Raw genomic sequence first — 24,252 nt, forward strand, 5'->3', positions numbered from 1 at the left:
TCTTAGAGAGGGGGAGGAGTGTCTTATCACCATAGAAACGTTTATTGCACCCCAAAACCTTCGAATGCCAAATTTGGCTCCATTTGCTTGATTAATTTTCGTGTTATGCAGATATTTGTGTTTCATTTGTATGGCAGCCCCCCCCCCTTAAAGAAGGGGAGGGGTCTCCAAATATCATAAGAACCCTCTCCTGCCCCTAAAACCCCTATATACCAATTTTTGGGCCGATCAGTTCAGTAGTTTCCGAGTCCATAAGAATCAGGCAGACAGATAGACAGAAATCCATTTTTATAGATATAGATTTCCATATCGAAAATATGTTATTTCCATAAATCCAGCACCATATTTTGCAGGCTATAAACTATTTCTCTCAGCTTCGCAGTCACGAATGAACGAAAAATGGTACGAAATCAAGATGTGAACAAATATAGAAACTATATTAAATCTTGAAAGATACCAGTAAATCGAAAATTTGTGAAGAAAAAAATCGTTTTTGTCACTCGATTCAGAGAATATATTTCTGACCGAAACGGTAACAAAATTGATTATTCCGCTTTCATTTGATTTCCAGAACGTTTCAAAATGATTATTCATCATATGGATATGTTTGAATTTATGAAAAAACAATCCTTTTGTCACAGAATATTAAAGTTAGATCTCGACCTTACTTCGGAAACTTTTAAAAGTTTTGTACCAGTTCTAATTATTGTTCTGATAAGATCAAATTTCGTTTTCCCATTGAGTTGAAAAAAGCATACAAAAGTATTTTTCTCCAGAAGTTTTGTGTAACACTGTGAAGCTTTATAGAAAGTTTAAATGTTAGTATGAAATTTTTTTTATTCAGTTAAGTACATCCCTGAAACCCCTTATAAAAATTTAAGGTAAAGCATTTTCTTTCCGATTGATTCATGATTTGAGAAAATAGGACGAACAAGACTTTGAAAATCAAATTGAAGTTAAAAGGTACCAGGCATACTCTCAAAATATTCTATTGCATCGCGTTTATTTTTTTTTGCGTTTAAAGATTTTTTTTACTGTAAAGACAAATTGCAGCTTTAAAATAATATCATTTTAATTTCATGTGTTCATTTCCAAAATGTTTCAAATGTTTTTTGTTTAACAGCAAAAAATACACAGAGAGGTAGCACAATAGAGTTTCGAACCCATAACATTTTGATTATTCTTCTAGTATGCTTCCACTGAGCCAAAGTGACTCAAGATCCCAGTGTAAAATTATTCGAATGTATTGCTACTTACAGCTCTTATTTGGTGATTGATCTGAAGGAGACGGTGATCCTAATGGACAGGTAACCAAAACGAATGAGAGGAACAAAACACACAAATACCTCACTAGCCATAATAATAATCCACAGGTAGACCGTGGGAGCTGTGAAATACTTCAGACGGTAAACAAACGGCAATGGATTTTCACCCATTCGGCGACCCGACGACGTTGGCGTGAGGCTGCTGCTAGCGTGAGGTGTGGTTTATCTGCCGACATAATTCGAGCGGTGCGGCGGTACCGTGATACTCCCTTATCAAAACATGACTTTTTCGGGTTTTGTGTACGAGCGCTTTTCGGCGGCTAAACATTGTTTGTCCATTTATTCGTTATCGTTATCTTCCACCGGTCGGAGAAGCTATGTTCCAAAGAAAAGGGGCATTGGATTTCTCCACCACCATCGGGTAGCAAGCATCGCGCGTCTTCCAGTCACTCTTAACCGTTCCCTCGAGCCATCATCGGTCGAGGTTGTTGATCGTTGCCCTCCGACAGTCACGCCTCGGAGCGATGCTGCCACGCCGAGGTCAACAAATGACACTTGATCTACGGCAGACGAACTCGCTGCTCTCGTCCCGACGGAGAGGAGCCCCTGTGGCGATTACCACCGACAGCAACAATCGAAAGCGTGGTAAGCACACGCTGACTTCTGGGGTTGCACTCCTCCTAAGGCTAAGCTCACCGAAGAGCGCGCGCGAGACACAGAAGGAGAGAAAGCGAGATTCCACTGCATATAAATTAGATAATAATATGAATAACTCTATAAGAGCGAAAGGTGCGCGCGGATCGTGAGGCTTACTCCCTCTGTCTGTTTATGTTTGAATCTGCAGGCTTCGAGCGGCCTCTGGAAAGCGCACCGCGGGCATCATGCTGGCTTTTTAACTGCGCGTTTTTGGTTGCCTCGGCATGAGAACTTATTGGGATGGCGTATGGCGGCTTTCATGGGCACCGTGTGACAGTGTGGAGGTGAGCTACGCGTGCTTGCAAAGGATGGTGCTGCTTATTGCCATCAGGACAGGGTCTAAGCCGTGGTTTGATCTTCGACGAAGACGGTTAGGTAAGCGGTTGTCAGCTGGGGTTGTTCTTGATCAATTCTTTCGTCAAAGGAATAGTCACGAGAGTGAAAGCTAAAATAGTTTTAAAAATTTTCGTTGGAACATTTATTGACATTCGTCAATTTTAAATGCAGATTGAAAGCATCCAGATGAAATTGAACCGAAAAATAATGCCAACGGGGAAACCAATCATAATTTTATTCAACAATTTAAAGGGTATTCTAATAATAATAAGGTTAAAAAACTTAACATTCGACTTTACTCATTAACATAGTCTCTTTCTAGAGTTATAGTGATCAACGTATTTCCAGATTTTTGTCGTCAACTAAACATAAGACTGTCATGAAGTTTCGATACGTACAGTGGCCTTCATAAATTAAATGCCCACTAGGATGTTTTCAGTTTTTGACTCGTAAAAAGTGATATGAAAGTATTGATTACAGTCTTGTACGTACTCACGAACACTACGGGAGGGTAGTCTCATACGGACACCAGTCATTTTGAAGACCTTTATGCTCCTAAAATATTAAAATAAATTGACATCGTGCATACAGTAATACTCTTTTTCTATGTTTTTTTTTCAGTTGATGTGGTTCATGAGGGTAATAATCAAAGGTCAAATCATTGGTACTTTCTATCCGTATATAGGCTGTTCTAGAGTGTGTAGCGGTCAGCACTATAAAATATTGTTAGGGCAAAACATACTCTCATATGTATTTGCCCGAAGGTAGATAACAACGCAGATGGGCTGAGTCGATCTTCAAACGGCGTAAAGCGTTTTATCTTAACTTCAGGAGAGAGCCTGGGAGAGATTCCCACGTTATAGAGTTCAGGGAAGCTTCTACGTATGGAAGGGGAGAGTGAAGGTTGGAATATGGTTTTCCGAAATCAGAATGATTCGGCCAATGACAATCTTCAGATTACCGAGGATAGCCGACAAGATTTTGGGAAATGACGTACTTCCTGTAAGTACGTTTGATTTCACTTTCCCTGATTTGAGGATGTCTAGGCGCGCTTACTTTGTTCGTGACTGCGGAAAATAGTGGAAGTGCGCGTGCTCGTTTGATTAATTCCAAAAAGGTAGTTAAGTTTAAGGCAGCATAAAACTCGTTCCTTTTTTCAAAATCTTTGTTTGTTAGGTCTATGTTAAAACGAGAGGCAGTGATTAGGAAGTAACGTGTTGTGCGTGTGTGTGCTTACGAATCACAGGTGATTTGAACTTTTCTTTACGTTGGCGATCAAATGTGCTATGTGCTAATATTCCATCGCACAGCTACCTATACTCCCGCAATAGCCACTTCATCGCGAAGATAATTCGCTGACTCGGAGAGCCCGTCATCAACATCCGCAGCAGGGACAACAATATCGCCCGTAGGAAACTAATCATCAGCAGCAGTCAACAATTTCAAATCAATAGCTGGTGAGTCCGTTTCCAGCAAGCTTTTGTACGGAGGGTGACGTCCGGTGAGGACGTCACGGAGTTTTTTTTGACGTAGGACTACGTCTAACCGGAAGATATAGGGGGTGAAATGGAAATCTAGGCACTGAACAAGTCGGAAAAAATGCAAGATTTGGAACGCTTATAACTCGAGCATTTCTCAATAGATCGCAAAGGTTTTTGCATCAATTGATAGGAAATATATCTACGCATCTATCATAAAGAATAACATTTCATTTTTCTTGAGATAAATAATTGAATAATTGTGAAATATCAAGCATTGTCCAAATGCACTATGTGCCCATTTTTGATTGGTCCATTTTGTGCTCCTCAAATCGTACCGACCAAAACGGGCAACCAGAGCAGCAGCGAAATAGAATGAAGCACGATTGGAAAGGAAGAAGAAAAAAAATGAGGGAAACATTGGTCGCAGTCTCACACATGCGTAATTCTCGAGCCAGCCAGTCAGCTTAAAAATCACCGCTCCGCTGCCGTAACGATCATTCTCATTCAAACCGTACACCACATCAGTTCACATCACAACACATCAACAAACCAACCCAAGCAGCCATGTCTGGACATGGTAAAGGAGGAAAAGTGAAGGGAAAGGCAAAATCCCGCCGTGTTGATCTGGAGTTTCCCGTAACCCCCGTCTGTCGAACCGTGTTGATCTGGAGTTCCCCGCAAGGGTAGCTAGGCCGAGCGCGTTAGTACCAGTGTACCAATCCACCTAGCCGGCGTTATATAGTTTCGGCCGCCGAAGTGATCGAGTTAGCTAGCAAAGCTGCTCGCGACGATAAGAAAACCCGCATTCGGAACAGAACACATTCGGTTCGGTGGACATCAAGACAACAGGCAGTTGCAGCGAGTGGCGAGTGGCAAACGCAATCGCAAAACGGCATCAGGTAGCAGAAGAAAAAAGTTTGTTCTTTATACAAACTGCTTTGGTGGCATATCCAGAACAAGGCGGCATCGAGGGCGTTCGAAATGGTTTTTTTCAAAACAACGAGTACTAAGTTTTCTAAATTGGAACCATTCCATAAAACAAGGCGCTTTTCAGGGCCATTAAACCTTCCAAAAAAGAGTTCAGGAAATAAAGTTCAATGCTTTCTAAAACAATATCCAAAATAATAATAAAACACAAATTGATTTTTTCATAATTTGTTTGCCAGGATATGATGAGTATGTGAATTTGGCAGTTGTTCTGAGCTTATTGATAGTTGGGGACTTTCCTGATTATTCAATTTTCACCAATTCTTAAATTGTTTCCAGATTGAAAGTACTGTAATTTACAATTAGTTCGACATTTAGCTAATTGGACGTACATGTAATGCGACTTATTTAGTTGGACATTTTTTTAAACATAGAGATCCAAATTATGATCCCACATTGAAAGTCGACACTGTACCACTGTCAAATGTTCAATTACAGGTTAAAATTACCTCCAATCCGATACTGAGTGGTGGTAATGCGACGTGCCATTAGATGTAATTTACTGTAAAATATATCACAAGCTGGATGGGAAGAAATTTTCCAACTGTGAAAGCTGTGGCGAGTGGCAAATGCAATCGCTAAACAGAAAGGTTTAGCCGAACAAGATGGGGATATCGAGTGATAACAAAACAATAAACTCTTTAGATTGAAGATAATTTTGTGATCCTGAAAAGGACCCTTTTTAGCCTGCATGTGAATCCAACGAGCGAAAAAATCGTAATGAATTTTTTTTTATTTGCCATCGCTCCCTTTTAACGCTCATTCGTTCGTCTCGTTGGACTCGCCCCTTTGGCTGAGTCTGCCGATTTGTCTCTATCCTGAGAGTGTGTACCGCTAGAGTACAAAACGCGCGCTGATGACCACCTATGCATTCCCTATCATTTTGATTGTACGATATGTGCATACGCCAAAAGTTGCCCGGCGTTGATAAGTACAAAGGTTTCAGAAAAAAATAAAAAATCAACTAAAAGAAAGTGAGAAAAAAATAAAACAATATATTTAAAATATATATTTAACAAAAGCTGTCCCCTTTGTATAGTCCTACGTCACTCCGGTTATGTCCCCGACATTACCCACCCGTCTTTTTTATCTATTGCCCTAAGTCGGGATGAACCGGACGGCGAGAAGAAGATCGCGTCCGAGATTTTTTGTCAAAAGCCAAATGGAATTGCTGGGCGTCATTGTTGACCCCTCCACACAAAGCGCTCAATAGAATCAAAAGACCCCGGGGCAACAAAAGCTCAATTTCACGCACACACCTCTCATAGAAAACTTTCAAGCTATAATTCGAATGGAAGATAATAGGATAGCAGGATTAATCGAATAAATGCATGTTACAATATCATTTATGTAATGTTTAATTAAACGGTGTTAAAATGCAAATATATTTAGTTATCGAATGTTAGTACAGACTGAAGCTTTGATACTGTGAAAGTCTTTTATGTTGCACATTATAAATTGTATCGCGATCGTTTTTCGTTTTATGTGGGACAATAAGTCTTTCCAGTGTTTTTGGCGCTCTCTATGGACAGGTAGCAGCCTGGCCTATGATGAGAATTAATCGGGTATGAGTGAAATCTACCGATTTCTTTGAAGCTTGAATTCGGTTGATGGGGGTCTAATTGAATGTTTCGTTTTGGTTAGAGTTCCGTGGCCAGCCCACGGCTACAAGTGGCAGCCGTCGAGTTAAGTTTGATTTGTACAGGGAAACTTCGATATAACGTACCCTCTTTATAACGTACCCTCGATATAACGTACACATTTTCAAAGTCCAAAGGAATAATTTTTTTGAACATTGTTTTTCTGAAAGAACAATAAATTATTTGTATTTTGATACTAAACCTTGATTTGTATTTTTAACCAATCCCGAAGTACAACTGTTTTGTGATTCCGGATTCTAAATGAATCGAATTTGAATCAACAGTACGAAGGGAAACATCTTGAGAAAAGTTGGCTTCGTCTTCTAGTTGAATTTATTCATTAACCTTACTCAAACAGCGATACAAAAAAGTAATATAAACTAGGTTTCTGAGTTCTTCATTATGCTTCGATATAACGTACAATTCGAAACAACGTATAATTTGAAAATAAATAATAAATAAAGTAAAATGTACGTTATATCGGAGTTACCCTGTACACTTTATTGTCATTATTAAGCTACAGGAATACATGTCTTGCCACTATGATGTGCTGGGATAATTAATCGTTGTCGCGGTTGAAGATCATCCAAAATCAGTTGTTGTGTTGGGGAGCTTTGAATATCCAAACGTTGGGTTATAATGTTAATTTTTGTGTGAGCGTTAGGTTGGCGGTCATTTAAGCAACTTTGTATACTAGAAATATTCAAAGAAGAATTAGCCTACTTTTTGGAAAAAGCCAAATTTTTTTTCTTAATTTCTTACAAAAAAATATAACATAAAAATAGGAAGTGGGTTATTTCTGTGGTATAACCGCAAGGGTGACGTAGGACTATCGTTGATTTAGAGATCTTTTTTTTTTAGTTGCATCTGAATCAATTCTGAATGAATGAATAAATGGAACTTTGGGGGACTACGAAAACGAGAGCGTTACGTTGGATTCACAATATTCAGCAAAGGAAACAATCACACAAAAGTTGTATAATACATAATACATTGCTTGTATTGTGATATGATTTGTATTCCATTTCCAATAAACAAAATATCTATTGCATCAAATCAATTTACATAATTTTTGCGTTTGCTCATCCTTTCTCACAACACCCATTTCACGTTTGAGAAATTGTTGAGTAAACATCGTTTGCCAGGGCGCGTCGAGCGGGAATTCCTTCTTAAGATTCATTGCACCTCTAATTCCTTCTTAAGATTCATTGCACCTCTAATAAATCGCCGGTACTGCTGGTACTTTCTTGGTCGCCTTTTCAGTGGCATCACTCTCCTTCTGATGGATTCCTTCCTGGCCTATGGTGCACAAACAGGCTCTTGGTGACACCGTTCATCAGCACTTTCATGATGAACGAAGTTCATCACAACAGCGACAACATGCTCCAATCGTTGTTCAATTACAACTGAGTGTATTTCCGAGCGACTTTCGCTTATATACCGATTGGTAATTTCAATAGTCTGCTTTGAAAGCAATTTTGAGACTATTGAAACAAGTTTTCGGATCAAAAAGTAGCAAGTATATAACGAGTAGACATTTTATCTTTCGAATGAAGTGTTTATCATACCATTTCGTTCAGTTGTTTAAGGCGGCTCGCACACCGGAGCAATGAGCAACTAGCAACTGTCAACATGCAATAAGCAATATTATCACCAATGGATTTTTCCATTTAATCTTTGTTGATCTCGCACACCGACGCAATACGATATCGCTGTCGCCTTTACAGAGCAACACATGTCGCTAGCAACACGGCGTGTCGGTTGAATAGCAACTTATCGCTCATATTTTGACAAGTTTCGTACATTAAGGCGATTGTTTGCATAATGTCAGGGGTTTTTATTGCTCTGGTATGCGAAGAACAACAAAATATGTTTCCTGTTGCATATTGTGTACTGCAGTTTGCTAGTTGCTTATTGCTGCGGTGTGCGAGCCGCCTAAGAGCTATTAACGCTCAAAATCTCGGTCTCCGGCGTAACGCTTTTGTTTTCGAAACCGAAACAACCTCGGTATAGAAATGAAAGACGTAGTCCTACGTCAAAACTTTGAAACCTACAAAATTCTTGTCAAAAGATGAAATGTAGATTTTTTTTTTTAAATTGTCACAAAAAATTCCAAAAATTTTTTGGGAAACAATTTCGCTGAAAAAAAAGTTATTTTGAAAATTAAAATTAATGTTTCTCAAAAACGTATTTTTTTAAAATTCCCAAAAATATATATATAAATAGCCCTTACAATTTCCAACAAGTCGTCAATGCATCGGAAGATGGGCACTTTTACAGGGAAAAAGTTTTTCTAACAACAACTTTTTCATGCTTTCTTTGAAAAAAATACAACTAATCTTAATTTTGTTTAAAGTCAAAATAGCGATATAGTGTATTCGACAAAGTTTTAGATCTTATTAAAATATGAACTTTTGTCGGAGACATTAAGTTTCTATCTTTTATAGTTTTTGGGATATAAGTCATTTTTGTATGAAGACTCTTGAAAAAAAAAATGATTTGCTCGTAACATTTTTGTGTGTGTTTTTAAAACTCTGAAAAGATATAAATAGCCCTTAGATTTTCCAACAAGTCACCCATACATCGGAAGATGGGCACATTCACGTGCAAAAAATATTTCGAACAACAACTTTTTCATGTTGGCACTAACGTTCGTGAGGAACTTCGCCGTTTACTTACGGCATTTTTATTAGTTCTGGCCTATCTACTTCAAAGCAGGTTTCGAACAGCTTCCAGGATACGAGTTTTATCAGACAATTGGAAGAGGATAGCTGGTAGGCATTTTAGAGCATGTGAAACTGTCTAAATTTGTCTAAATATGAAATATCTGGTTTGGTAGACTAAATATCTGTACATATGGCATGAAAAGCAATTCAATTATCGAAATCGAAACCAATAATCACGAAATTTACCCTTACGAGTATTACGAAAAACGATTTCTTTTCCTGAAGCAACACAATTGTTCTGTGCTGTTTTGGCGAAAGTAACAAAGTTATTGGATACTAGGTTGGTGACTAAACGAAATATGAGGTGGGTAAAATAAACACTCTAAACACTGAACATGTAGGTAAAAAGATATCGAATGCTTATAACCCGAGAATTTCCTAATGGATCGCGAAGATGTGTGCATTAGGGTGCCAATGAATGTATGGGAAAAAACGACTCTCAAATTTCAAGTTATCCTATACAAAATCTTCACCACCTCGAAAAAAAAACCCTATGCCAAATTTCAGCTCAATCGGACATATGGGAGAGTGGCGCAAAGCGGTCAAAGTTTGAGTTTTTTGAAAATCGAATAATCACCCAAGGGGGAGTAAAGGAAATCGGGGTTTTTTGAAAACTATTGTTGATGCCAAATGTTTCAAAATGGCATGAAATGTCGAGAAATCTCGAAAAAAATTTTGTTTGTCAAAAATCGGCACTCTGGGACATAATTTTTTTTTTCGGAATACGAAACGAAAAGTATGGTTTTGGGTGCCAATAAAAATAGTTATCCCGATTTTTCATTCGGAACTTGCTACGTAGTGTTGATTTGCACGATAATATATCCTATGCTATTCAGACTTCATTTACTAGTGTCGCAGACGTTGAAATATGAGTTTTGCGCCACTCTCCCTTAAGTCCGATTGAGCTACAGGTCGGACTCGATTATATACAGACTCGATTATATGTGATTCGATTATATACAATTCTGGACTAGTTTGGAAAAAAATATTTTTTTTATATTTCAAATATCGCTTATTTCAAGAAAAAGTGTAACCTTTCAATGTTAAGGTGAGGTTTAAGTGACTATTACATGTACAGTGGGGCAAGAATCGTGATTTTTGAGGATTTTGCTTGAATTTTCACCAGGAGTTGTTTATATCGATATTGCAGCCAAATTAAGAAAGATAGAAGTTGGGCGTCAAAGAGCAAATTGCAGAGCGGTTAAAGAGCTTCAATATAATTGATAGAAACAATCTAGTTTAATATAAATTTTTAGGATAAAATTAATAATAACACATTAAAAATCATTAACTTTTAAGTTTTTCACTTCCAAAATATTATTAAAATCCACTTATTTTATTTGTTCCACTATTATATCCTGTACTATTTTTTTTCATTTTTCAACTGAAATCATCAGAATCGTCTTCCGTAGCGTACTTTTTAATGTAGAGCCAGTTTGAGGCAACAGAGTCCAAAACAAGTTCTATAACTCTATCATTGTTGAAATTCGAACATATACGTAGGATGATTTTTTTCATCAAATATGATCGTCTATCACCTCCTGAGAGAATCTGGATAGACTATTTTTTTTCATGTGAGAAAGGTATTTTCTGACTTGAAGGGGATGAATCAAGAAAAACAAATAACAAAAAAAAATGTGACTCGATTATATACAGGATTCGATTATATACAGTGAAAAATCAAAAACTGTATACAATCGAGTCCGCGCTGTACTATTTCGCATAGTGTGTTTTTTCGAGCTGGTGAACATTTTTTATGGGATAACGTTTTGAAATTCGAGATGACCATTTTCATTTGCACCCTAGTGTGCATAGTTTATTTGCTAAGAAATATTTCTATACATGTATCACAATGACATATACATTATACCGTTACAGAGACGAACCAGCCTACGGCTGAAACTCTCTTAAATAAAGACAAAAAAAATAAACATTATGCAGCAAGCTCCACTCTTATGCAATTTTACAGCTCCGCTCTGATGCGATAATTTATTTTCGAACCATTTTCTAATCAGGAGGAGCGATATCATAGCAGCAAACCTTGACGCAAGCTTGACAATAGTAGCACCAATATCGTCAGCAGCAACAAAGAGTTTCAATTTCTCTGCACAACCTGAACCGTCTGCCTCGCTCCCTTCCCAACACGTCATCACGATTTCGGCAGCTATATAACTAGCATCTAGATGACGGCGGCATTGAGAGCATCCTAAATGGCCTTTTTCAAGGCCGTTAGTTTAGAATAAATTTCCTAAATTGGCTTTTTTCGAGGCTAGAGACGAATGGACTGGACACAAGTTTCGACATATGCTGACATAATGAAAAGTAAATAAATTTTCGATTTCAATCTCCATCAGGCAGCATTTTAACCGACGTTTTGTTTAATTTCACCTTCGATTTGAAATTGCGGCCAAAGTCGCTACGCGATTTCATGGTAGGAGCAAGACAATGCAATAGGAATTGTAAATGATTTGCATTTGCTCTCTCAGCGTTTCAATAAGTTATCATCGGGCGGAGCTTAAATTGTAACATTTCCACTCTCCGCAGTGTCCGTTCACATTTTGCAGTGCTTGTTCTCTGCACTCACATTTCGAGCGACTGATTCGTAGTGGTATATGAAAATAGTTCCTCGCCGATGCATGTTACTGGAGGAACTTTGATGAGTGTTGTGTATTGCAATAAATCGAAACTAACAGTTTAGTTTATTAGGTAACACAGTAAAACTATTTTTTTTTGCAAAAATCAATGTTATTTATTAAATTAACATAATTGCCTTCGAGGGCGATACAGCGATAGCGATCTTGCAACTTTTCGATACCATTTTTATGGTACTCTTTCGGGTTTTCCTCAAAATAGGCCTCAGTTTTGGTAATCACTTCATCATCGGTTTTGAATTTTTTGCCAGCGAGCATTCTCTTCAGGCCTGCGAAAGGAAAACAGTCGCCTGGAGCCAGATCTGGAGAATACGGTGGATGCGGGAGCGATTCGAACCGAATTCATGCAATTTTCGCATCGTTTTCATTGATTTGTGATTTTCTATTTTTTTCACAATAACAAAAGTTGCTTCTCTCTCAATGCTGTAACTCACGAACCAACCGACCGACTGCTGTCAAATTTTGACACATATTCATTGAAAGATGGTGCTTTGTGATAGTCAAGTAGATTTTTGGAAGAGGCCCCACCTAGACGTCAACCTTATAAACTTTTCAGCCGAACTGTTATAGAGCGATTTCCACACACAAACCGATAAATATATTTTGGCTCACCTAATCTGATAACCAGTGTCACAAATTATCAAAATTCATTCACGAATGAAGAAATTAGATTTTTCGCAGTATCGGATGAATTCTCTTCTGTTGAAACTCAACACCATATCTGTCATAATGAGTATAACACAAGAGTCAAGACGCGTGAGCTTTATCTGGTATATTGATCGAAAACAGCATGAGCGAATTTCGAAAAGCCTAAAAAAGATTATCACGAACGTTAAGTTTATCTTCATCGCTTGCAGTGAATTTTTATTGAAAACGTGTCACCCATTGCACATATAAATGGTGGTGTATGCCATTTCCGGGCAATCGTGAGTAGATTCATACAACGTAGCAAGAGTTATTCTATACATTCCATTGCCGAAGTCGCCAAAAACAAGAATTTTGTGTGATGAATTGCCATCCTTTACCATTAATCGATTTCACTCTCAATTGGTGACGTTGAATTTTGTGTTCTGATTTTCACTAACACGCAATGATCTTCATTCTCGACCTAACGAATATCATGACGAAAAGGAAGATGCAAATGAAAAATGAACTTCATGGCAAGCTGATGTTGATGTTCATTCCACTGGGGTTCATTGATAGGTTGTTTCATATTTATCGACTCTCGCTTGAGCAGTAGTTTGTCAATACAAGGAAAGCAGAAATTCGCCGAATTTGAATGTCGTGAACGTGAATATTTTCAGCACTGCTGCTGATAACACATGAACTCCAACAATTCCTCGATCTTGTTAGGCGAAAAAAACATAGCAGAGCGTAGTTTCGATCCATAGACCTCTGGATTATGGGCCCAGCACTTTTCCATTGCGCCACTCTGCTTACCCTGAGAGTTACTGACTCATTTTGATTCATCAGTCTTGTTCGATCACAGTCACAGTGAGAATACTAACATTTTGCTTTCCAACATCTTACTGGGAGCTTGGCATCTCCTGTAACGTGGCTGCTCACGGGTCGGATTACGGACTGATTTTTTTGAGGTTGGTATCTACTGTGTTCCGGATGAGTCCCCATGTTGACGGGATGTCCGCACTAAGCTTTGACCGTCAATATGGGTGCAATGGGGGAACCCGATGCATTCAGGTTTGGCTATGTATATGGAGAGACGAACCGGGCGAGGGGTGTGAAAACCAGCAGCTAAAAGTCTCCGCGGAAAGCAGTAGTGGCTATCGCATCCCGGAGTGAACTTCTGGTACCAGCCTGACCAACAGAGTAGTTGTACTGTAATCTTTTTGAGTCAATTTTATTATAATGATTCATGTATTTTAAGTGTATAGGAATGACCTTCAGGATTTCAGGAGTCATTTGTTTGAAATACAAAACATACTGCTATTTTATTCAAGTCAATTCCCCATCGGAAGTCACAGCTTGGTCTAACTTTCAGGCAATACACGGATTCTACGCTGGTAGAAGTCTGGTTGTCTTGAAGCAATCCCGTTATTTTTAGGGACAATTTTTGATTTCGTTATGAGATCCGAATGAGGAACCGCGAGCAATATTTGGAGGATATGGTGGATAAAGTAAACCTCTTTATTTACTCTTTCTAGATAATTCGTGACAGATCCTTGAACAAGTGAACTGGCGTTGTCATGCTATAAAATTATCGTTGCGTCCTCTTTCCCATTTCGGTTGTTTTTTCTTCAGAGCTCTGATTAATTGAAGTCGGAACCATTCATCAGCCAATATTTGTGGTGGTAGGTGCTTCCAATTGTGTGTTCTGAGTTTTTTTTTCGGCGGCTTTTTTATCATCCAAATTGAAATAGTTCCTCCAAAACATTTGAACCTATTTTCTCACATGCTTACCGATGGAGCATCTTCTACGTAAGCTTGGACTAGCGAACGACGCCTACCAGCATACTTTCCTTTTAGAAAAAAAAAACAATGAAATTCCGAAAATGGGTTTTTACCCATCTTTTCTTAATATCAGACAAAAAATCGCATAGCAGAGCGTAGTTTCGATCTACGGACCTCTGGGTTATGGGCCCAGCACGCTTCCACTGCGCCACTCTGCTTGTGCGGAGTACTATTCATATCTTATTTTATAACTAACAGTAGTAAAATCATGATTCACATGACAAATGATTCGCGTACTGACTACCAGCATCCGACTGGGAGCTTGGCATCTCCTGTAACGTGGCTGCTCACGGGTCGGGTTACGGATTAATTTGAGGTTGGGATCCACTGTGTACCGGATGAGTCCATGTTGACGAGATGTCCGCACTAAGCTGACCGTCAATATGGGTGCAATGGGGGAACCCGATGCATTCAGGTTGGCTAAGGAGAGATGAACCGAGCGAGGGGTGAAAACCAGCAGCTAAAAGTCTCCGCGGTAAGCAGTAGTGGGATCGCATCCCGGAGTGAACTTCCGATACCAGCCTGATCAACAGAGTTATACTGTAATCTTTTTGAACTAATTTCATTATAATATATTTAGGTGTACAAGCCTTCAAGGTTTTTTTTATGAACAAGGACTCCCAGTCGGAGTATTTTGATGGTTCATTAAATGATAAAAATGAGGTTAGAGTCAATTTTGTTTCTCTTCCGAACCGCCCTAGCGACCCAAGAGTTACAAATAAACTTGTGAAAAATGAAGCTCCCTTGCAATACATGGCAAAGGATTATTACTTCGATTTATGTGGTGTCTATTAGTAACGAGGCGCACCAGACATATGAAATGGCGATCCAATTGATGAATCAGCGGCTGACACGCGACAAACTGAGTAAACATTAGCAATGAAGAGCCCCCCGATCACGCCACACACTACACTTGTTTTCTCTGAATCTATTCGGTAATGTTAAATGGCGATTTTCCGAATCCGTTGATTTTTTTTTCTCTCTATTTATCTAGGAGAAATTCTAATAGCTCGCAACGATTACTTCATTGTTTATTCCTTCTAAATAGACATCGACGATCTACTTACCACCTCCGCGCGCTTTTTCCGCCTATTTCATCAACGTCTCGCATCATCATGACTATCGCCCCATGTCCGTTTTTTGTGAAATTCCTACCGTCCGACGGCGATCATTGGCGATTCGCTCGCAGTGTTACAACGAGTCAACGCCTAAGCCGAGCCGTTTCGTCTTCGCCTTCTTCGCCTTCAGGTGCGACGGCGGGTGGACGGGAACGGGACGATCCCGCACGCGAAACTTCAAGAGGCAACCACGAGCGCACGAGTCTGGGAACTTGCGATCTCGAAACGTTCTCACGGCCTTTATATGACTCGATATCGGTTTGTGTTTGGTTGGTTGGTTGGTTGGCTGTTTTTTGTTTTGTTCGTTTCCTTTTTGCGCCAGTTTACCCTTTCTTCCTCTCTCATGATTTCTGATGATGTTGTTTGCTCCCTTCTCGGTTCGATTGTTTTTCTCCGTATGCTCTCCCATCCTTTTGTTGTGGTGGAATTTCTGAATTGCTTCTTGTTCTTTTTTTTTTGGCTTGTTTTTTGTTTTATTCTCAACCAATGCTGAAGAGTTTCCTCGTCTGTGGTTGCAACGAGGCGCTGTTGGACGGATACTCGCCGCCAGCTTCTGATGTGGTTTAGAATATGTGTGTAATGTAATGTTATTGAAATTGTTTTTTTTTGCATCGTACACAAACTCGGGTGTAACCGCAGATTTTTATTAGATTATAAACGAATTGCTACTTGAAAGCATAGCTTGAGTGTCGGGGAGTTCCAGATGACAGGGTATAAAAAAATATTTGCGGTATTCTGATGATGCCATCATACTATTCTACATTGACACAGAAAGCAATGATGAAAACTCTGACAATGGAAGATCCAAAATGATTTGATCATTAGTTGTGGAACAAATGCTAACCGGTGTCTATCTCAGGTTCCTCCGAAAAGGATTTGTTTTTCTCACAACAGTTCATCATTCAATTTGTCTAATTGACGTCTGTAAACATCGTAGTTCAACACTCCTTGCTGATCCAAAATCAAGTCAAATTTCAAAATTCCTTATTTTTGCCGTCTCCAAATTTTTATGTCGTTTTTGTTTGATCATTGTAATTTAACTTTTTTTTTGTAATTTGTGTTTGAATTGTGTTTCATGCAATTTTGAGATGTTTGGCATCAACATTTTTGATTTTTCGGTTTTCAAAAAACTCAAATTTACACTAGTAAATGATGTCCAATTGAGCTAATATTTCGCATAGGATATATTATCGTGCAAATCAACACTTCGTAGCAAGTTCCGAATGAAAAATCGAGATAACTATTTTTATTGGCACCCAAAACCATACCAAAAAACAAAAAAAAGTCCCAGAGTGTCGGTTTTTGACAAAAAAAAAATATTTCGAGATGACTGTGCATCTTGACGTTTCAATTTTAAGACGTTTGGCATCATTGTTTTTTTTAAATCCCGATGTTCTTTACTCTTTTCTGGGGTGATTTTTCGATTTTCAAAAAAAATGAAACTTTGACCGCTTTGCGCCAGTCTCCCTTAAGTCCGATTGAGTTGAAATTTTGCATATGATGGTTTTTAGAGGGGGTAAACATTTCTTTTTGAAATTTGAAGGTCAATTTTTTCCCATATATTCATTGGCACCCTATTGTTTACTCAATTTTGCCATCTCTGAATACGAGGATCTTGAATTTTTTTTTCAAATAAAAAGAAAATGTTACATCTTTTGATTTGTTGTGTACATCATATGAGAATAAAAAGGTCAATTCTTATAATGACTGAAGATTGTTTTTTTTTAGTTTTATTTCAAAATACTGGAGATTTCTGAATAAATCTTGTGTGAACACTCAATTTTGTGATTGACTGTATGTCAAATTTTTTTCAACGACGCTCCTGCATAAGGGAAGTAGGGGTAAGCATAAATCAAAAACGATAAAGTTTTGTTTCGTTTTTGAGTCACTCTGATTATTGGATACGTTATGCAAAAAAACTCAGGTTTCAGGACGAATATAAAAGACTACAGCGAAAAATTTGGATTTTCTTGTAATCTGTGTGTATGCTTGTATGTTTGTATGTTTGTAACATGTTTGTCTGTAGCGCTGACCCATATTAAAAGAAATTTGACCACCTTCCTGTTGACCGATTGATCTGAAATTTGGAACACACCTTTATCTCTGTAGTCATTATAAAACTGCTTATTTCATGATTTTGAAAATCCAAGATGGCGGCTGCTACAAAATGGCGGATCACATATTTCCTCAAAACCTTATCAATATAGGTTTTCCAAAACCCCATCAATATGAGTATCAAATGAAAGGGCTTGACTAGTAGAATACGGTAATTTAGGAAAAATGCAAATCCAAGATGGCTGCCACTACAAAATGGCGGACTACATATTTTCTCAAAACTTCATTAATATGGGTATCGAATGAAAGGGCTTAACCAGTGGAATACGGTTATCTATGATAAATGTAAATCAAAGATGGCTACCACTACAAAATGGCGGACTACATATTTTCTCAAAATCTCATTAATATGGGTATCAAATGAAAGGGCTTGACTAGTAGAACACCGTTATTCATGAAAAATGCAAATCCAAGATGGCTGCCACTACAAAATGGCGGATTACATATATTCTCAAAACCATATTATTATGGGTATCAAATGAAGGGGTTGACTAGTAGAACACGGTTATTTATGAAAATGCAAATCCATCAAAATCCTACCAAATGGCGGACTACATATTATGTCAAAACCCCATTAATATGGGTATCAAATGAAAGGGCTTGACTAGTAGAACACAGTTTTTTATGAAAAATGCAAATCTATGATGGCTGCCACTATCAAATGGCGGGCTGCATATTTTCTCAAAACCCCATTAATATGGGTATCAAATGAAAGGGCTTGAATAGTAGATCACAGTAGATCGTGAAAAATCCAAATCCAAGATGGCCGCAATCACAAAATAGCAAATTACTTTATTAAACGGTTTTGTTTAGCTTGAACTGTTTGCATGTATGTTTGTATGTCTGTGGGGATGTCCCACACTAATAGAAATTTGACCAATAGGAACTGACCGAATTTATAAAATACCTTTATCTCTTTTTCTTGCCATCTGTCATTTTAAAACTGCTTATCTTGAAAAATCCAATTTGGCCGCCACTACAAAATAGCTGATTTCATATCATCTCAAAAAAAAAAGGTTGATTGAGATATGTGTATCAAACGAACGAACTTGACTTGGAGAACACACTATGTATTTTCTGCAATCCACTCAATATCGGTATCGAATGAAATTTTATGACTATTTTATGGGGTATAACCGTGTAAAATTTTAATTTAAAAACGCTTATATTGGTAGCCTTCCTTTCAAGGACTAACCGTACTAACAGTCCAACATATAATATGACAACACCAAACACAGTTTCTTTCACAACATTACAGTCCACATCGGATATACATTAAACACTCTATTTACATTAACATAATACATAACATAAAATTAAAAACAATAATTATTTTGCAGCCGGTATTTAGGATTCCATCTGATCGGGAGAAACGGGTCCAACCCCACTTCAATGATGATAGCTTATTCTCTTCCTAAAGATGATTCGCTCTTTGTCGAGTGGAGTGACGTAGCCTATTCTCACGATGTAGATAATGATTGTCTCCGAAATTAGCAGTTAGCAGTTATCACACCTCTCGTTAATTAGTGTAGGGCATTGATAAGATTAAATGGCTTTGGACTAGAGGGCGCTATTTTTCTATTTTATATTTTTTCTTGAAAGTTGAGGATTTTTACATAACATATGTCGATATCAGAAAGGTTTTTTTTCCGTTTTTGAGATATGATTTTCCAAAGTTAACCGGGGTCCGAAACTCTCCTTTTATCCAAAAATTAGTCTTTGCAAAAATTCATAACATTTGAACTACTGAGCCGATTTGACGATGATTGACATATTAAATTGAAGCCAATAAGCTAACCTTCTTTGAAATAAAATAAGAAAAAAACTTCATTTAGATCGGAATATTCTTGTTCCGACTGAAATGTGTTTCCGCAACACAGACTTCAGAACCAAGGTGTCCGGGGAAATTGGCATTGCAAAATTCATGCAAGTCGTGGATATTTTTGTTCCGACTGGAATGTGTTTCCCCTTGCACAGACTTCTAATCCATGAAGTGTGAGGAAATTGTCATTGCAAACACATGTAAGTCGGGGGCATTTTTGTTCCGACTGAAATGTGTTTACCTAACACAGACTTCAAAACCAAGATGTCATCATACCAAACGTAAAAGGACTGTCATCAAATTTACTTGTAACTGAAGGGAGAGAAGCAATAGATCTCTCCTAGTCATGTACACAGTGAATTTGTTTCATTTTTTGCACACCACGATGATTGGCGTGTAGGAGTTGGAGAGAGGGTAATTTCAGCGAATTTGGAATTACTATACGCTCACCAAAAATGATACAGTTTGATTCTATATTTAACGCCTGTCTTTTTGAATAAAAGTTTTTCAATGGTTTGCTGTGGATATGACTTGGCCAAACAATAAGTACGTAATTAGTTACAGCTGATAAAAGTGGATCATTGGTAGACTCATCGGCTATTATCTTAGAGTTGATATTTACTTTTTCATTGTCCACTAGGAAATTTAATCCATTAAACGCTTCGCTGACTTTCTACCTGATCAGCAGGGCTTAAATCTTGATTCAAAGGAAGTCTCGAAAGGCAATCGGCCGCGTAGTTCTCCTTCCCCGACATATATGAGATATTGAAATCAAATATTGATAACTGTAGGAAGTATCTCTGTAATCTACTAGCGGTAGAGCCTTTAGTAACGAGGGAGTAATTGTCAAACCAATATCAGATCTCACATATTTGATTGCCATATACGGAGTTACTCGTAAAGCTCATAAAAATCAATTAAAACGTATTGCTCAAAAACCATTCATTTTAAAAAATAGTGTTGAGGTGTCGGTCACAAATGCTAATTCAGACACTTCCAGCGAAGCAAAAAGCGAAGAATTTCCACAAACTACGCAACATTCGAAACCGAAAACTCGCGAGGATCAAACCATCAAACGGTCTAAGAGAAAACGTAGCTTTAAATATGAGAGTCTCAACTTTAAATCTTCAGTAAAAAAAAGAAGTAGTTTATTTTTGGTAATTGCTTCTTAATTAGATTGTAATTTTAATTATAATTTTTTCCCCATAATATGCATGTAATTTATGAAAATGGATTACAAAAATAATTAAAAGAGGGAGATGAGAGGAGAGAAGCAATAGATCTCTCCTAGTCATGTACACAATGAATTTGTCAAATAAAAGTTAAAGGGTGTGTCACATCAAATTGCATCACGGAAAAAAACGCTGTAGAAATTCGCCCAGTAGACCGATCCTTTTGAAAATTTTAGACAATAAAATAAAAACTATTAAACAACTTTTGGCATTTTCTTTTTCTTCATACTTCGAGCCCAAGCCCGTATGCTCGCACCTTCCTCTTTACCCCGTCCATAAGGTTCTGTGCAACGTCAGGTTGTAGTTTTTTTTTGAACAGAAATCCATTTTCTCTTGAAGTCCGCCTCCGATTTGACAACTTTTGGGTTCTTCCGGAGGGCCTGCTTCATAATCGCCCAATATTTCTCTATTGGGCGAAGCTCCGGCGCGTTGGGCGGGTTCATTTCCTTTGGCACGAAGGTGACCCCGTTTGCTTCGTACCACTCCAACACGTCCTTTGAATAGTGGCACGAAGCGAGATCCGGCCAGAAGATGGTCGGGCCCTCGTGCTGCTTCAATAGTGGTAGTAAGCGCTTCTGTAGGCACTCCTTAAGGTTAACCTGCCCGTTTACCGTGACGGTCATCACGAAGGGGGCGCTCCGCTTTCCGCAAGAGCAGATCGCTTGCCACACCATGTACTTTTTGGCAAACTTGGATAGTTTCTGCCTGCGAATATCCTCCGGATCGCTGAATTTGTCCTCTGCGGAGAAGAACAACATGCCCGGCAGCTGACGAATGTCCGCTTTGACGTAAGTTTCGTCGTCCATTACCAGGCAATGCGGGTTCGTCAGCATTTCGGGGTACAGCTTCCGGGCTCGCGTCTTCCCCACCATGTTTTGCCTTTCGTCGCGGTTAGGAGCCTTCTGAACCTTGTATGTACGCAGGCCCTCCCGCTGCTTGGTCCGCTGGACGAATGAACTTGACAAATTCAGCTTATTGGCGACATCCCGGACCGAACTTCTCGGATCACGTCTAAACTGCTTAACTACGCGCTTGTGATCTTTTTCACTCACGGAGCATCCATTTTTGCCGTTCTTCACCTTCCGGTCGATGGTTAGGTTCTCGAAGTATCGTTTTAGTACTCTGCTGACCGTGGATTGGACGATTCCCAGCATCTTACCGATGTCCCGATGTGACAACTCCGGCTTCTCGAAATGAGTGCACAAGATTAATTCACGACGCTCTTTTTTTTTTCGTTCGACGACATTTTTCCAAATTTACGAAAAATTGACAGTGAAGCATGACCAACGTGATCTATACACTCTTATCTGATTATAAGCGAAAGCTGAAGATATAATTCCTAAAAATTAAATTTCTACAGCGTTTTTTCCGTGATGCAATTTGATGTGACACACCCTTTAGTTAGCTGTTGGATTCGAAACCAGACACAAGTGTTTCATTGATTATTTTCCCAAAAAGAAATTAGTCCACATATTGGGGTCGTGACATTGAACATAATCTATTACAATGCATGAGTTGACCTTACATGGCATTATACAATCGTTTTACTCACAAAGCAAATATAATTCAATTGAATTCGGAAATTGTTTCATTCAATCAAAAATTTAATCAATACAAACAAACGATTGTTAAGCTAAGGTAGTCCCACGTAAACTTTGCGGTTATATCATAGACCCACCCTTTTTTATGTTTTTCCAACCTTGTTACGAATTACTTTCTGGTGCGGAAACGATTCACTGGTTCCGGGAGGGACCGCAGTCTAAGCCCCCCTGCCTTTTCTATGGCCGTGCAGGGGTGGACGCGAAAGGTTTCTTTTGGGTCCTCGGGTCTCAGGGTCGTCGTGTGAGATGTGTGGGGAGGCTATCGGATTTGGGTTAGTGAGAACAAGTAATTTTCAGGTTAGCATTGAATCATGACATACTGATAGCAAATAGTTTTCATTCATAAAGAGATTTGGCAAAATCGTGATCCAAAAATTCTTGAAAAATTACATTCTCATATCAGTAATTACTACATTAGGGATGATAGACGTGGCATTTGGACAAATGGTGTTCAGATTAATGAAGCTTTTGTAAATGTTCTAGCCTAGCTATTCAAAAGCGGTGTTGTTGCCTTATCTCTGATTAATTGAGTTGTAATTATTGGATATCTGACTCTGGAGTATAAATATAGGGGAAGTGAGCCCTACGCATCGGTCCAGTTTGTCAGCGAGCAAGCAAACCATTTGTCATGACAATTGTCATGCGTAAATGCGAAAACAGAATAGAAACATACGGTATGAGGCATGATGTCGACGCCAACCTCTCTCAGTTTCTATTCTGTTTTCGCATTTTCGCATGACAATTGTCATGACAAATGGTTTGCTTGTCAGCGAGTATGCAACTTCGTTTTTTCTTATTGCACTAAATATTTTCATCATTTCATTGAAGTTTGTCGGAAATAAGTTTAGAAATATCTACAATATATTTAATAATAAATGCTTTTCCAAAAATTGATACATTCGAGTAAATATTGCGTTCGGGTAAATGGAATTTGGGTGAATGGTAAATTCTTTCTGGTAAATGTTATTGAATCCTCATTACATCATTCTCCCAACTCAACAGATACATCCAGATGCAGAGAACTAACTCTGAGCAATCCCATATGGTCTAGTGGCTAGGATATCTGGCTTTCACCCAGAAGGCCCGGGTTCGATTCCCGGTATGGGAAGTATTTTCTTATATGAGCCAAAGGATTCTCAACCAACAGCAGTCAGCTTATTCGAAACGCCCAAAGTATTTGTTCTGTTTTTCGAGCAACTGAATTGTATAATGGCGAAAATATTTGTTTGCTTTTGCATTTCAATTTATTCTGACTCGCTGATTTCTTTTTCTGTATTTCATATTGATTGAACTTCAAAAAGAATGAACAAATAAATTTTAAAATTTTAAATTTCATTAATTTACACTCATTTTTTTACCAAATTTTGGATGAAACACCCTTCAGTACGGTCATTAAGAGGAATTTCATACGAACATCTCTCAGAATAATAAATATACACTATCGGATACAGACAAGCTCATTCGTGTCATCCCATATGGTCTAGTGGCTAGGATATCTGGCTTTCACCCAGAAGGCCCGGGTTCGATTCCCGGTATGGGAAGTGATATTTTAAATGCGGAGAAATTTTGTTTTCGTATATCACCGGCCAAACTATTCGAATTTATCAAACGATTTGTTTGATTTTAGAAACTGATAGCCGGTAGAGTAGTGCGGGGCAAAGGTGCGCTCGGAGCAAAAGTTCGCATTGGCCTTTTTGAAACAAACGAGCATAAAAAATCGGCGACAGTGTATTCGTTTAACGCATTATTACACCAGCAGCTCACCCATTTAAACAAGATAAATTTCATGAAAATGGTAAAAAGTTATGAGGTAAGAAGAGTTTTGCGTTGTTTTGATCTATTTTTTGACATAGGACTATGTCTTCTATATAGGGAGGTCACTCTACGGACAAATATAACGATTCATTAAGAGTTTCCAAACGCACATTACTCAAAATCGTTATTGCGACATATGTTGTGTTATAGACAGGAAAATTATCCTTGTTGTTGCTTAAAACATGAATAGTGAATATAGTAATATAGTTATAGCTTTGATTTCTGTATAGGAGGGTCACCTTGAGAAAAATGTAACGATTCATTAAGAGTTTTTAAATGCATATAACGCAGAATCATT

General features: G+C 38.3%; 3 non-coding genes across 3 annotated transcripts; 2 read left to right on the plus strand and 1 right to left on the minus strand.

The window, feature by feature from the left end:
• Positions 1-14,337: 14,337 nt before the first annotated feature.
• Positions 14,338-14,409, minus strand: Trnam-cau (transfer RNA methionine (anticodon CAU)). The gene has a single exon. It is a non-coding gene; the product is annotated as a tRNA-Met (tRNA).
• An 8,766-nt stretch (positions 14,410-23,175) lies between these two features.
• On the plus strand, positions 23,176-23,247 carry Trnae-uuc (transfer RNA glutamic acid (anticodon UUC)). Its single transcript has one exon. It is a non-coding gene; the product is annotated as a tRNA-Glu (tRNA).
• A 361-nt stretch (positions 23,248-23,608) lies between these two features.
• On the plus strand, positions 23,609-23,680 carry Trnae-uuc (transfer RNA glutamic acid (anticodon UUC)). Its single transcript has one exon. It is a non-coding gene; the product is annotated as a tRNA-Glu (tRNA).
• The last annotated feature ends 572 nt before the right edge of the window (positions 23,681-24,252 follow it).

This window comes from Toxorhynchites rutilus, chromosome 2 (genome assembly GCF_029784135.1).
Source record: "Toxorhynchites rutilus septentrionalis strain SRP chromosome 2, ASM2978413v1, whole genome shotgun sequence".
Taxonomy (NCBI): Eukaryota; Metazoa; Arthropoda; class Insecta; order Diptera; family Culicidae; genus Toxorhynchites; species Toxorhynchites rutilus.